Below are 14,937 nucleotides of genomic sequence, written 5' to 3' on the forward strand. Positions count from 1 at the left end.
AGAGCCAGGACTGTTGCACAGAAAATCCCTGTCTCTAAAAACAAAATAGTAATAGAAGTAGTAGTAGTAATATCACTGTAAATAAAAATATAAAAAAGAAAGCATAGCCTAGTGGCACCTGTAACCCCAGCAATTGGGAAACTGAGAAATGAGGATCTCCAGTTTCAGGTCAGCCTAGGTTACTGAAACCAGGTGTTTAAAAAATCCACAAGAGGAGCCATAAAGACAGCTCAGTGGGTGAGGTTGCCTGCCATGAAAGCCTATAGACCTGAGTTCAAATCCCTAAACTCACAAAAAAGTAGAAGACAGCTAACTCCATAAAGTTGTCCCCTCACCTACACACACATGCATATACATACTAAATGGATTTTTTTAAAGAGCTGGAATGTATCTTAGTAATAGAGCACTTACTTGGGATTTATGGGGCCTAATGTTTGATCTCCATCACCACCAAAAAAAAATATAAAATAGGATGTTAATAAACTGTAATTATAAATAGCTATATATCATGATCTTGGGGAGATTACTTAATATTATAAATATCCCAGCCATTTACTAATTTCTACATTCCATGAAATGACAATTAAAAATCAAATGGTATCATGTATAGTGTATACCATGTATAGATTGCAGGCACATACCTGCAATCCCATTACTTCGAAGGCAGCAGAAAGAATTCAAGGTCAGCCTGGGCCACACAGTGAGATCCTATTTCAAAAAAAGAAAGAAAGAAAGCCAACCAAATAAGCAAAAACATCAAATGAGAATATCTTGAGAGTTAAATTAACTGATTTCAAAGTTTAGAAGAGAAAATGCAAAGAAGCTAAGAAAATTGGGAAAAAATACTGAATTAGAGTCTTAGGCTACTCAAGAGTGCTACTTATAGTACAAGAATATAATACAGAAAGAATAAAGAACTAAACATAATAAACACAACCACTAAGGTATTAAAAATATTTTTAAAGAGGTGGGTGGAGGGATGCTTAGCAGTTAAAAGCATTTGTTGCTCTTCCAGAGGACCTGGGTTCAGTTCTCAACACCCACATGGTAACTCTTACAACCATCTGTAACTCCAGTTCCAGGGGATCTGATCCCTTATTCTGATCTCCTTAGGCACTAAGCATGCATGTGAAGCAAACACATACATGCAGGCAAAACTCTCATACACATAAAATAAATTAATTAAATGGATAATTTAAAAATAAAAGTATATAATAAACATTTTACAATTTTTGAATAGAGAAGACCTTTCTAAGCAATGTTCAGGCCTAAATGTCATGAAAAAAGATTTACATATTTTATTACCTTAAAAACTCTTAATAACCTACTGTATGGAAGGAAGAAAAAAGATAAAATTTAGGGTTTTTTCACTTTTTTAAAAAAATAAAATATCTACCTTACCATTAAAAACTAAAAACAGATATAGATTGAGTGACAAAGATTAAATATATGTAGTAAAGGATTAATTAACATCATATTTAAGGAAATCATACAAATTAGTAATCTAAGAACAATAAAACATCAAAAGATAGTACCACATACTTCAGATAGGCTGAACTTCGGATGAAAAACAAATACTTCACAAAAAAAAAATAATAAGGGGGTTGGAGAAACTGTGCAATGGTTAAGAGCACTTGCTACTCTTACAGAAAGAAGATCTTGGTTGGATTCCCAGAACCCAGAAGGTGGCTCACAGCCATTCATAATTCCTGTTTCAGGAGATTCAAAGCCCTCTTCTGACTTCTTCAGACACCAGACATATATAGGGTGCACATACACATATGCAGGCAAAACATTCATACACAGAAAAAATAAAAAAAATTAAAAACACTAAAAATTGATTAGCAATTTGCAAATCAAAGCATTAATTAAATACCATTCACTTATCCATGAGGTTGCCAAAAATTAAAAGCACTAATAATATCCAGTAGTTATGAGAATGTAAGGAAAAGAATACTCACATACTCTGAAAATAAGATCAGTTCAGATTCTTTACCATGCTAAATAAGGCAGCATCTACTGAAAATTAAACGCAGGAATCTTTTAACCTAGCAAGAACAGCAAAGTCCAGTGGCAATCGGGTGATAACTTTGGAGCTCTTACACCGGAACTCATAACTTTTGTTTCAAGATACTGCATTTGGACTCCCATGTTACTGAATCTCAGCACACCACTGGGTGCCATGCTGGTGTGAAAGAGACTCGTCCCAAAAGTTCACAGAAAAAGTGTACACAGTCTACTATAACGGAAACTCACCCAAGTCAGGCTCCACGGTCAAGTTACAGGACAGATTTGGACTAAACAGTCACTATGGGATAAATCCGGACTAGCTGAACATAGCGGACAATGAGGAATACTGAGAACTCAAGAACAATGGCAGTGGGTTTTGATCCTACTGCACGTACTGGATTTGTGGGAGCCTAGGCAGTTTGAATGCTCACCTTACGAGACCTGGATAGAGGTGGGCAGTCCTTGGGCTTCCCACAGGTCAGGGAACCCTGATTGCTCTTCGAGCAGATGAGGGAGGGGGACTTGATCGGGGGAGGGGGAGGGAAATGGGAAGCGGTTGTGGGGACGAGGCAGAAATCCTTAATAAATAAATAAATTTAAAAAATAAAAAAAAAACAGTCACTCCGGGCTTGTTGGACAGAACGTTCTAAAAAGGAAAATAGCTCAGAAACATCTTAAAGTCTTATGATGGCCAGCTCACATCACCAGCTAAAAAAACCTCTTGGAGGCTGGGCTACTGTATGTGAGGAGTGACCACCCAAAAATGTTGGCATTTCGAGGTGTACTTTTTAATATGGTGATAAATTGTGAATATCGAGTTCACAATTATAACTATTTTAAATTGCAAGCTTCAGTTTTACAACGTTCACTATGTTCTCTACATCTCCAGTCACAACTATCCTCTAATTACAGAACTTTTTTCATCACCCCCGAAGAAAAACTCTACCTGAACATGGAGATAGCCCCTTTGAAGAATTGATAACACAAAGAAAAATATTTTTAAAAAAATAGAATTAGTCTGTAGAGAACTGAAAATTCAAGTGATAGATTTCAAAATTCTTTAGAAATGGCCACACAGAAGCAGCATATAGGCGTGTGGCGGAGGGATAAACCTACAGTGAAAAGCAGACGCAGCTGTGGAAAGCGGAAGGATACATGTGATGTGGTAATGCACGTGCAAAAACAGAAGACTACACGTGCAGTGCGGTAGAAGACTATATGTGCAACAACAAAAGAGTACATGTATGGTGGAGGGATATATATATATATATATATATATATATATATATATATATATATTTGGAGGGATAGATATATAACCTGGATAGACTTATAACTGAGTCACAGACTTGTGGCGGAGGAATGGACTTGTAGAGTTGAGGCATAAGCCTATGGCATACGTGCGGAGGGATCAGCTAGTTCCAGAGAGTCACAGGCTGAGGCAGCCATTTAATGCTGCGGAGCATGATGCTTTGGTAGTGTGTCAGAAGCTGAGGCCGGTGGTGGGATGGCCCGCGATGCTGGGACATGGCCAACCGCCTGCCAATCTGTTCCATCAGGGCCATAAGTCCCTCTACCTGCTGCCTGGGAGTACCTTACCATGCAGTTCTTCCGGTCCTTATTGAAGTTGTGAGGTGAATGGAACCTGCCGTTATCCTCCATTTTCTGCCTTCTGGGATCACCTACTGCTGCTAGATGCCCATGAAGTACTGTCTTCTTCAGCCCTGGTCGCAGGAGCACTCCCCTGACTACTTTGTGGCCAAGGTTCTGGAAGCCTACAAGACCTCCTTAGTAAGGAAAAATCTAGAACTCGGTTGACTGAGTGAGCAGTATTTCCTGGTATTTATTAGGGTAGTTCTAATTTGGCATTTTAGCAGGGAATGGAGTTTTGTGTGTAAGTTGCAATGGAATTGGGGGTGGTCGTGGTCGAGCGGACCCTTACTCAGGATATTAGGGTGAAAAACAAACAAACCATGCTCTGTGGGAAAAGGTAGTGCTCCAAGAGGTGAGGAGGGAGAGGAAATATGAGAGGCAACACACAACAGGTGTGCTTTCCAAAAGAAGTAGTTGATGGCTTGAAAAAAAAATTGGTTAATGGATTTGCTGGTGTTTGTTGTTTGTTGAAGGTAATTTTGCACCGATATTGACAAAGGTTAGGGAGGGGTCTATAGTCCAGACTGGTACTGAAGTGGATACAAGGAAGTCTCCTGCCTCCCCAAAATTTGGAATTAAGGACTATAAAGCTGCTTGTCCACAGTTCTCTCCTTCTCTCTCTTTTTGAGGCTTGTTTGTTTGGGGGTTTGGTATTTGTGTTTTGAGATAGATGTTGCTCTACATAGCCCTGGCTGTCCTAAAATTTGAAGTGTAGGCCAGGCTGACTTTGAACTCACAAAGATTCGCTTGCCTCTGCCTGCTGAGTGCTGGGATTAAAGCAAAGCATGCACAACTATACCCAACTTCTCTACAGTTTTTCAATGACTAAACTACTAGCTGTATGTCTATTCAGCTTCCTAATACTGATTAGGTCCTGTTAGATTTTCTCTTTATAGAATTTTCTCAGTTATTTTGATTAACAAGATTTTAAGATACAATTGTCCACATTATTTTTTAAAAATTCCTTTTCATTTCTTTAAGGGTGACAAGAATAGCCTCATTTTTATTTTCTGGATTATTTCAGTCTTTTCACAGCTTTGCCTGTCTAGCTAAAGCTCTGTTAATATTTTGCAAGAGCCAACTTTGGATACTGTGGGTTGTACTTCAGTGCAAATCACTTGCCTAGTATACCTTGGCCTTGATAATTATCACTGCACAAAAAGGAACTAAGTTTAGTTTATTAGACTTTCTACCTCTTTTGCTACACTCTTTTTTATTTCTGCTATGATCTTTATTATTCTTTCCTTTCTTTTTTTTTTTTTTTTTTTTTTTGGTTTTTCGAGACAGGGTTTCTCTGTGGTTTTGGAGCCTGTCCTGGAACTAGCTCTTGTAGACCAGGCTGGTCTCGAACTCACACAGATCCGCCTGCCTCTGCCTCCCGAGTGCTGGGATTAAAGGCGTGCGCCACCACCGCCCGGCAATTCTTTCCTTTCTTAAAGGATTTTGGTTTAGTTCTTTTGTAGTTAGGTTGTTGATTAGAAATTATTTAAAATAAGTTTTAGCTTTACATTTTGCTTAGAGCTGCTTTTGCTGCATAGGTTTTGGATTTTTGCTTTTATTTTGTGCATCTGTTTCTGATTTTCCTTGTAATATTTTTCCTTTAGTTTGTATAAGAGTTCATTATTTAATTTCCACAAGTCTGTTGGATGTTTTATGTAGTGATATTTTGTTTGTGTTTTAACAAATAAAGCTTGCCTGAAGATCAGAGTGCAGAACCAAGCTACTAAAGGCCAGACAGTGACGACTCACACCTTTAATCCTAGCACTAGGAAGGTGGAGACAGAAAGGGATATGGCTGGGAGGAGAGGGGACTATAAGGCAGGAAGAGGCAGGACCTTGGATGCAGCCTGGGGTTTGGTGGAGACAGATACAGTCTGGAGATGCAGTCAGAGGATGGGATTGCCCCTTTGGTCTGAACATTGGTAGCAGTAAGAACTCTTTAGTGGCTGACCGCTTTGCTTTTCTTCTGATCTTCAGGCAAACTTTATTTGTTAAAACACAAACAAAATATCACTACAGTTTTCTGTTTTTCTGTCCTTGTAGTCACAAAGTACTTTGCATGGTTTTTCCTTTTTATTCTGCCTTGGTGTTCAGAGTGCAGCTCAGTAGTAGACTATTTGCCTACCATGGGCAAGACCCTAACCCCCAGCACTGCAAACTGAAACCTGAACTATGACATTAAGAGGACAATGTAGTTGCATTTTAAGACACAAGATTGAGCTAGGTGGTGGTGCCAAACACCTCTAATCCCAGCACTTGGGAGGCAGAGGCAGGTTGATGTCTGAGACGGTGGCCAGCCTGGTCTACAGAGTGAGTTCCAGGACAGCCAGGGCTACACAAGGAAACCCTGTCTCATGGGGGAGAAAAAAAGACACAAGATTTTGTTTTGTTTTATGGGTCTTAAATACAGTCACATTGTCATCTTAATGTTATTCACCACCACCCCTGCTGAGGTTACAATTACAGGGTATAACACCAGGCTTTTTTTTAATGAAGCAAATAATGTTTATTTATGTCTTTTAATTTTATCAAATACAGAGAAGCAGATTTAAGAAGACAAATATTAGCAGAGCATACTGGCACATGCCTTTAATCCCAGCACTTGGGAGGCAGAGGCAGATAGATCTCTGATATGGAAGGCAGCCTGGTCTACAGAGTTAGTTCCAGGACACTCATTTTAAAAGAAATGCTCAGTGAAACTCTGTCTCAAATAAATAAGTAGATAGGTAGATAGACAGAAATGCTTGTTACAAGTCTATTTTATCTTTTCTTTCTTTCTTTCTTTCTTTCTTTCTTTTTTTGGTTTTTCCAACTGCCTCTGCCTCCCAAGTGCTGGTATTAAAGGAGTGTACCCATCACTACCCAGCTTGTCTATCTTACCTTAAAGTAGATAGATCATTAAATAAAACAGAAGTTGCTCCAGTTTTTTTTTGTTGTTGTTTTTTTGGTTTGGTTTTGGTTTGGGTTTTGTTTGTTTGTTTTGTTTTGTTTGTTTTTTGTTTTTTAAAGCATGGGTTCTGGTGGTAATTGGCAAACTCTTTACTGATAAAAGTAGATCCCAAGTTCCGGCTTTGTTTTTTTTGGCTGAGGTGAGATGGTATTTCATCAGAGTTGTTTGCTTGTTTGATTTTTGTGATGGTAGGGATAGATCTTGATCACCCACCTGCTAGGCAACACTCTATCACTAAGCTGGCTTCCAGCCTCAGCCTCTTGAATCCTAGGATTACAGGTATCAGTCACCATGATTGTAGTTTATATTTACATGTTCTTGGTAACTAATGATGCTATTTTTTTTTTCACGACAGGGTTTTGCTGTGTAACCCTGGCTATCTTGAAACTCACTCTGTAGAACAGGCTGATCTCTAACTCACAGAGATTGGCCTCTCTGCCTCTGCCGATATTTTTATAAACTTGTTGGCCTTACACACTTCTTTCTTTGAAAAATCTGTTTAGATTATTTACTATTTAAATTAGATTATTTAATTAGTTGCTGAAATTTTGAGTTCCTCATCTTTCAAATGTTAATGCTTTGTCAAATGAATAGTTGGGAAATCTTTTCAGGGAGTAGGTTCTCTCTCCCCTATAAGAAATTCATTTTAGAGCCAGGCAGTGGTGGCTCACACCTTTAATACCAGCACTCAGAATCTCTGTGAGTTCGAGGCCAGCCTGGTCTACAACAAGAGCTAGTGCCAGGACAGGCTCCAAAGCTACAGAAAAACCTTATCTCAAAAAAGAAAAAAAGAAAGGAGGGAGGGAGGGAATGAGGGAGGGAGGAAGGAAGGAAGGAAGGAAGGAAGGGCAGGAGAATTCGCTCAGTGGTTAAGAGCACTGACTGCTCTTTCATAGTTCTTGAATTCAATTCCCAGAATCCACATGTTGGCTCACAACCATCTAACTACAATTCCATGGGATCTGATGCCCTCTTCTGGTGTTTACATGTACATGCCAACAAAAACACCCATATACATAAAGTATATAAATAAATAAATCTCTAAATTCATTTTAGGTAGTAAAATGGAATCTGTGTGATGGTTCTGATAGAGTGAAGCATATGGAAGTTCTGCATATGATAGCATATGAGGAAGAGAATACTCAAATCAATAACAAATTGAACTAAGCCCAAGTGCATGATGCTCCTCTGATAGAAGAGTGTATCACTGTGTAGAGAGAAATATTGGGAAGTCATTGGCCTCTCAAATAGCCTTTAGTGCCTCAGGCATAAAAAGCCATGACGCAGCATCTCTGATGCTTGGTTGAATTCAGTCAGGGTAGGGAAATGACTGCTGCGTTTAGTTCAAAGACACAGTGTTCTTTTGCTATACATGAAAGTACAAGGTACGGGCCTAGGCCTGAAAAAGCATGGGATAAATCTGGACTAGCTGAACATAGCGGACAATGAGGAATACTGAGAACTCAAGAACAATCGCAGTGGGTTTTTGATCCTACTGCACGTACTGGCTTTGGGGGAGCCTAGGCAGTTTGGATGCTCACCTTAGGAGACCTGGATAGAGGTGGGCGGTCCTTGGGCTTCCCACAGGTCAGGGAACCCTGATTGCTCTTCGAGCAGATGAGGGAGGGGGACTTGATCGGGGGAGGGGGAGGGAAATGGGAAGCGGTTGCGGGGACGAGGCAGAAATCCTAAATAAATAAATAAATAAATAAATAAATAAAATTAAAAAAAAAAGTACAAGGTACGCACATTTGCCTGTGAGAAATGACTTGTGTTTGCTTTTCATGACAGGGGAATACTGCTGCTTGTTGTTGTTTTTTTCAGGGGTGGGGTTTTTCTTTGTTTTGTTACATTCTGAGACAAGGGCTTGTGTCGCCCTAGCTAGCCTCCAACTCCATGTAACCCAGACTGACCATAAATCCTTATCTTCCTACCTCTGAGTTCTGGAATTAGAGTTGTGTACCTTGCTTGATGCTTGCTTCTTAAACTACACTTTAAAGGCACCATATGGCAATAGATGTCTTTTGAAATGGGCCCTTAAAATGGGCCATTTGCTATTTTGTTGTCTTTTTTTATTCACAGTACAGAATTGTTCTAGTGAGGCCCATTTGGAGCCATATGACATGTACGGCACGAAGGACTTTTCTCTGTGCTGCTTTGAGAGGTAGGTGACTTCAATAAATCTGCCTTGCTGAACTTGCAGAAAACTAAAGATGACTTAGGAGAAGCATCAACCCAAAACTGAAGAGCTTTCAGTTTCACAAGTTTTCTCTTTTTTTGTTTTTATTTTGTTTTTGTCTTTGTCTTTTTTTTATCTAAGCAAGCCTGAGGAGTAGCCAAAAGATCTTTGTATGAACAACTTCTTGAAAACTACTTGGTGCTGGAACAAAGATAAGCACTCCCTGGAAGCAAATTCTTCCCCGTGGGAGTGTCCATACCTTTATTCTAGTTGCTACCACTGAGTTGTACCTCTCAATGCATAGTACTTGATAAGAAAAAGAAAACCCTATCTGGATATGACACATACCTGTAATCTATACACTCTGGCAGCTGAGACAGGAAAATTACCAAGTTTGAGGCCAGCCTAAACTGTGTAGCTCCAGGCCAGACTGGCCTACAAAAAATAGCATATCAAAAAATGGGGGGTAAAAATCCTTTTTGGACCCTTATGCCACATCAGGCTTCTTACTGGCACCACACCCAGTCTCAATCTGTCCTATAATCTCCTACTCCTGAGTGGGGGCTCTGACTCCATGCCAAAAGATGAAGTCCTAAGACTTATTTGCCTTCTTGCTCCACAGCTAGGAGGAAGCAGAGATATTGTAGGTCTGTGCTCCAAGGGCATGTAAGACATCTGGAAGCCAGGGCTTCTTACTCGAGCTGTTTTTCTGTTGCTAATGAAATACTCTGGCCAAAAACAACTTCAGGGGAAAGGATTTATTTGACTTCAACTTCTAGGTCACAGCCTATCATTTAAAGAAGTCAAAACAGAAACTCAAGCTGCTTTACGGGCTTGCTTTCCTCTCTGACTCATACACAGATAGCTTTCATACACAATCTAGATCCCCTTGCCTGGGGATGGTACTGCCAACAGTGGGGTGCAGCTGGGCCTTCCAAAATCAATCATCAATCAAAATAGTCTATATCAGACATAGAAATGGGTCAGTCTTACTGAGGCAATTCTTTAATTGAGGCTCCTTCTTAGATGACACTAAGTTATCAACTTGACAATAAAAACTAACCAGCATGCTCCATCTCTTAACTTGACACAAACATGTCACTGTTAAACCATAACTTTTCCTTTCTTGTTTGTTTCCTAGCGTTCACGTTAATATCACATTATAAAATACAGTACAACTTTACAAGTCACCTTCCAACACTTTACAAGTTCAGTGTCTCTTTAAAAGATCAATGTCTCTTAACTGGGATCCTACAAAGTAAAAAAAAAAAGGTATATACTTTCTTCCTCTAAAAGGGAGAACCAGGACATAGAAACAGTGAAAACAAAACCCAAAATTAAAATTAAGCAGTATACGTCAAATCCTGTAGCTCAATGTCCATTATCTCAGTCACTCATAATACAATCCTCTGGCTCCAGAGGGCTTGGGTAGCTCCACCTCCTGAATTCTGGCATCTGCAGCACTTGCAGTTTGTCTCCTAGGCTCAGGTTTACACCACTTCACATCTGCTCCTGTCCTTGGTGAATAGTGGCAACAAATAAATTTTGTGTGTCTGGAAGCTTAGGAGCAAGGTGTCTCCCACCAAAGCAGCAGCATTTTGGCATGGATTTTCATCCTGTAGGAGAATACATTCTCCCCATGGAATACTAGTAACCTGCTGTATATAGAGTGACAGATATTAGCCAAGGGGAAGTAGAGTGACAGAAAGTTAGTCACAAACATTGGCACTGCCTAGAATACTCAAATGCTTTTGTGTTTATAGTTAAAAACCCATATTCTCAAAAAATTTAGCATCTGACTTGTGCACAGGTAGACCAAAGACTATAAAAATGCTTTATATTTTCTGTTTTGCACTTAGGTTCCTTCCTCTGTGTTCTAAAAGCTCCACTTGCCATCACCATACTGTGGATTTTGTGGCAGTGGGTGTCATCCTTATCTTTGTCACCCAATTTCCAGTTCAGCGAAGGCCCCAGGCTTGACCCACGGCCATCTTATTACATTGATCTGAGACACATACATCCCAGAATTGCTTTCTGTGCTCTGTTTGGTCACAAGCTAATTGGAATAAGCAACATGCGTAGAGAGAAGGGAAAATTGTGACCAGCTGAACACACATTTAGTTTGAAGCAGAGCAGAATTGCTGTTCCACCTTTTTGCTTTGTGCAATGGGAACCTTTGAGGAATATAATGCAGGAAATTATGCTAATGAAAACTTCATTCTAGTATCAGTAACCTGCCAGGGATTGTTGGAAACAGGAAAGTCTAAGATAGGATTGAAGAAAAGTGGGAACTAGCAAGAGAGTAGAAAAGCAAAGGTGGTCCTGAAAGAGTAAGAAAAGAATAAGTGTTGCTGACTACTGGAAGGATCTGGAGTTAGATAAAAAGAAAAAAAACAAGTATCCAGGAGTTTCTCGGTTTACAGATGGCAGGAAATCCTATTCATGAATTACAGAAATTACGTGGGAAAGATGATTCAGCTTGTGGGCCAAGTCATCTAGAGAGTTGGGCAGCTTACATTTGCAGCTAGAATGCTGCTGATGTACACTCAGGAACTGCACAAGTGACTACCTCAGAGAACTAAACTGTAGAAAGTAGCTCTGGCTAGAGCTGGCTGTGAAGATAGCTAAGTGAATGTGAAGTGAGACACAAACAGTAGTCCAGGGAACAAGTATAACTGAAAGACAAGTCAGCTGAGACATAGCAGCACTTTAGTTTGGGCAGAGATAGCAGCCTGAGAAAGTGCCCTAAAATCTTTAACCAAAACTGGGTTCATTGAGAATTTGAAAATCAGGACAGCTACAGAGACAAGTGTATCTAATGTAGAGAGGATCTGGACTTCTGAGATTAGACAGTTGTCCTAGGCAACACGGTGTACACAGGACACTCCTCCCAGGAAGAGATAGACTCCCTCTAGAGTACATTGTGATTTCTATACACTGAGCCCACATACTCAAAGCATTCTTAGTCACAGCAGCATCCTAGGGTATACCAAAAGTATGTTATCTGGTACTTGAAAGGCCTGCCAAAATGAATAAGACACTTCAATCTAGAAAAATCTGTTTTCTTGAGGATGAGAAGTAGAATAAATGCCAGAAATGCCTTAGGGTGCTTTTAAGAAGAGATGGACACAGGATCAGAGACTGGGCAGGGCTGACTCCAGCCAGTAACATTTAGGGGAAAAAAGAGCATTGGATTAACTTGAACAGTACTACTACTACTACTACTACTACTACTACTACTACTACTACTACTACTGTGTGACCAGCCAACTGAAATCTGATCTGAAAGATCATTTGATAGTCTAACCTAGAATATTTTAGTGAGCTTTCAAGGAATATTGTTATGCAAATTACAGCAAGGGTTGAACCATGCAGGACTTTGCTGTAGTACAGGGTGCTTTGGAGCAGTAAGAGTAACAGCTTCTCAAAAATGATGGAGTTGAAGGTGGGTTCCTGATAATGTTGTGTTCATGTTTTGTTGGTCTGTGGTTTTTTCAAGGGGTGACAACCCTTACCACGTGGCCTGGAAGACCTGGCCATGTTCTGAGCAATTCCTCACTGCACTGTTTTCTATCCAAGTGATGCCATCTCCACAGAGCATGCTGTTTGGGCAGCCAATCCTAAGATATGTTTAAAGAATGCCAAATCAGAAAATGCTTCTGGGCTTTACTACTAGTTTTGAACTGATGAGAGTTTTGTCTGTTTGTTTTCCTAGCATAAAATATAAAATTTGGTTCTAGATGCTGAGGGTGCTAGTGTATTTACCTAGGATGCATGAGGCCCTGGGTTTGATCCCCTGCACCATATAAACTGGTCATAGTAGTACACACCTAAAATCTTAGCATTTAGGAGATGGAGCCAGGAAGGTCAATATTTCAAGGTCACCTTCAGCTATATTAATAGTTTTAAGCAAGCTTAGGATTCATGGGACCCTAACAACAGGTGACTGTGCACGTGAATGCATTAGGATTGTAAAACATGCAAAGCTTACCATAGGGCTAGAGAGATGGCTTAGTGGATAAAAAGCTTGCTACACAAGCATGAGTACTAGAATTTAGATCTCTAGAATTCACATAAAAATTGGACAGGGAGCCAGGTGTGTTGATAAAAACCTTTAATCCTAGTACTTGGACTTGAAAATGTACCCATTCAAGTTGACAATAAAGTTATATTTACACCTTCTCTTTGGAAATGGCTGAGCCACTTCATATTCACATATTTAAAGTCTTTCTAAGGGTGAATCATTACAAACTATATTGTGGTAGAATTAATTTTTAATGTGTTTTTGGTTTCTTGTCATCATGAGTCAGTGCCCCTGCCCTAAATTTTTGTTCCACGAGGACAGGAATAGTCAGTGCATATTTTAGAAATCTTCCCAAATCAAAAATGGGACAACATGGCGAATTTATCACTGAGAATATCACCAGGATCCTGCTTGAGATATTTCTCTCTCAGTAGCACAGTCAGGTGTGTAACCTGTTCACTGGTAGTTGAGCTTCTCCCTCACTTCAGAGAATGCATTTTGTTGTTAGTATGAAGAATTCTTCACTCCTCTTTTCTAATGTTTAATGACTTGTTACTTGAAAAGTTATGGTTTGGTTTAATTATCTTTTTTAATTTTTGAAATTATAACATTTCTCCCTTCTCTTTCCTCTCTCCAAACCTTCTCATATGCCCCTTCTTACTCACTTTCAAATTCATGGCCCCTTTTTCCATTAATTGTTGTTGTTATTTGTAAACCTACACAGTCTGTATAATGTTACTTGTACATTTATGTTTTCAGGACTGGTCATTTGGTATTGGATAGCTAATTAGTGTGCTCCTCCCACTCTCTGCATTCCTTAGTTCTTTGTGTTGGGTTGAGGCATCCTGGGCTTCTCCACCCTCATTCACATTAACTCATCTATAGTTGTCCTTGTTCAGTTCATGTTTTGGCAGTCATGTTGGTAATACTTTATAAGTATAACTTGTGACATTCCTAGGAGACAGTCTCATAACACACTGTTCCTCTGGCTCTTACAGTCTTCACACACACCCCCTTCCTTAATGTTCTCTGAAGCTTACATTTGGGAGTGTTTGGTAGATGTATCCATTGGAACTAGTCTCCACAGCCCTGAATTTTGTTTGGTTGTGGTTTTCTGTAAAGATCTCCATCTGTTGCAGTTTGATTTTTCTAACTATTGTTCTGGTTTTCACTTATGCCACAGGAAATGAGTTTCATTCATACTAGCCAAGCAGAAACTGTAGTTATTTACACTACTCAAGAAACCTTTCAGATTGGACAGGCCAAGGTAAGGGCATAAGTTTTCCTGTGTTGTCCAGTATCCATTATGTAAAGAGAGCCATTCTAACTAACCCTTGCAATTTTTTGGTTGCTTTTTCTTTACTAAATCTGTTGTGATCTTTGCCTGATAGATCTGTACTTCTTTCTAAATGGAATCTCTTTTGTTGTATTTTTTCTTTTTTTCCTTTTTATTATTTTATTTTTTTAATGAAAAAAATTTCCGCCTCCTCCCTGCCTCCCATTTCCCTCCCCCTCCTCCCACTCATTTCCCCTCCACCCACTCCTCTCCCCCTCCCCCCATTCCTTTCCCCCTCCCTCTCCAGTCCAAAGAACAGCCAAGGTTCCCTGCCCTGTGGGAAATCCAAGGTCCTCCCCCCTCCATGCAGGTCTAGGAAGGTGAGCATCCTTCCACAGTCCTCCCAAAATCATGATCAGGTGTGTCACAGTAACATCCCACTATGCTGGTACCAGTTTGTCTTAGTTAGGGTTTCTGTTCCTGTGACAAAAACACCATGACTAAAAAGCAGGTTGGGGCGGAAAGGGTTTATTCAGCTTACACTTCCACATTGCTGCTCATCACCAAAGGAAGTCAGGACAGGAATTTAAACAGGGCAGGATCCTGAAGGCAGGAGCTGATACAGATGCCATGGAGGGTGCTGCTTACTGGCTTTCTTCCCATGGCTTGCTCAGCCTGCTTTCTTATAGAACCCAGGACCACAAGCCCAGGGAATAGCAGCACCCACAATGGGCTGTGCTCTCCCCCATTGGTCACTAATTGAGAAAATGCCTTACAGCTAGATCTTATGAAAGCAATTCCTCAACTGGGGTGCCTTTCTGTCTGATGACTCTGTGTCAAGTTGA

This window comes from Microtus oregoni, unplaced genomic scaffold (genome assembly GCF_018167655.1).
Source record: "Microtus oregoni isolate MIOR12 unplaced genomic scaffold, Mior012 000050F_ref0000143, whole genome shotgun sequence".
NCBI lineage: Eukaryota > Metazoa > Chordata > Mammalia > Rodentia > Cricetidae > Microtus > Microtus oregoni.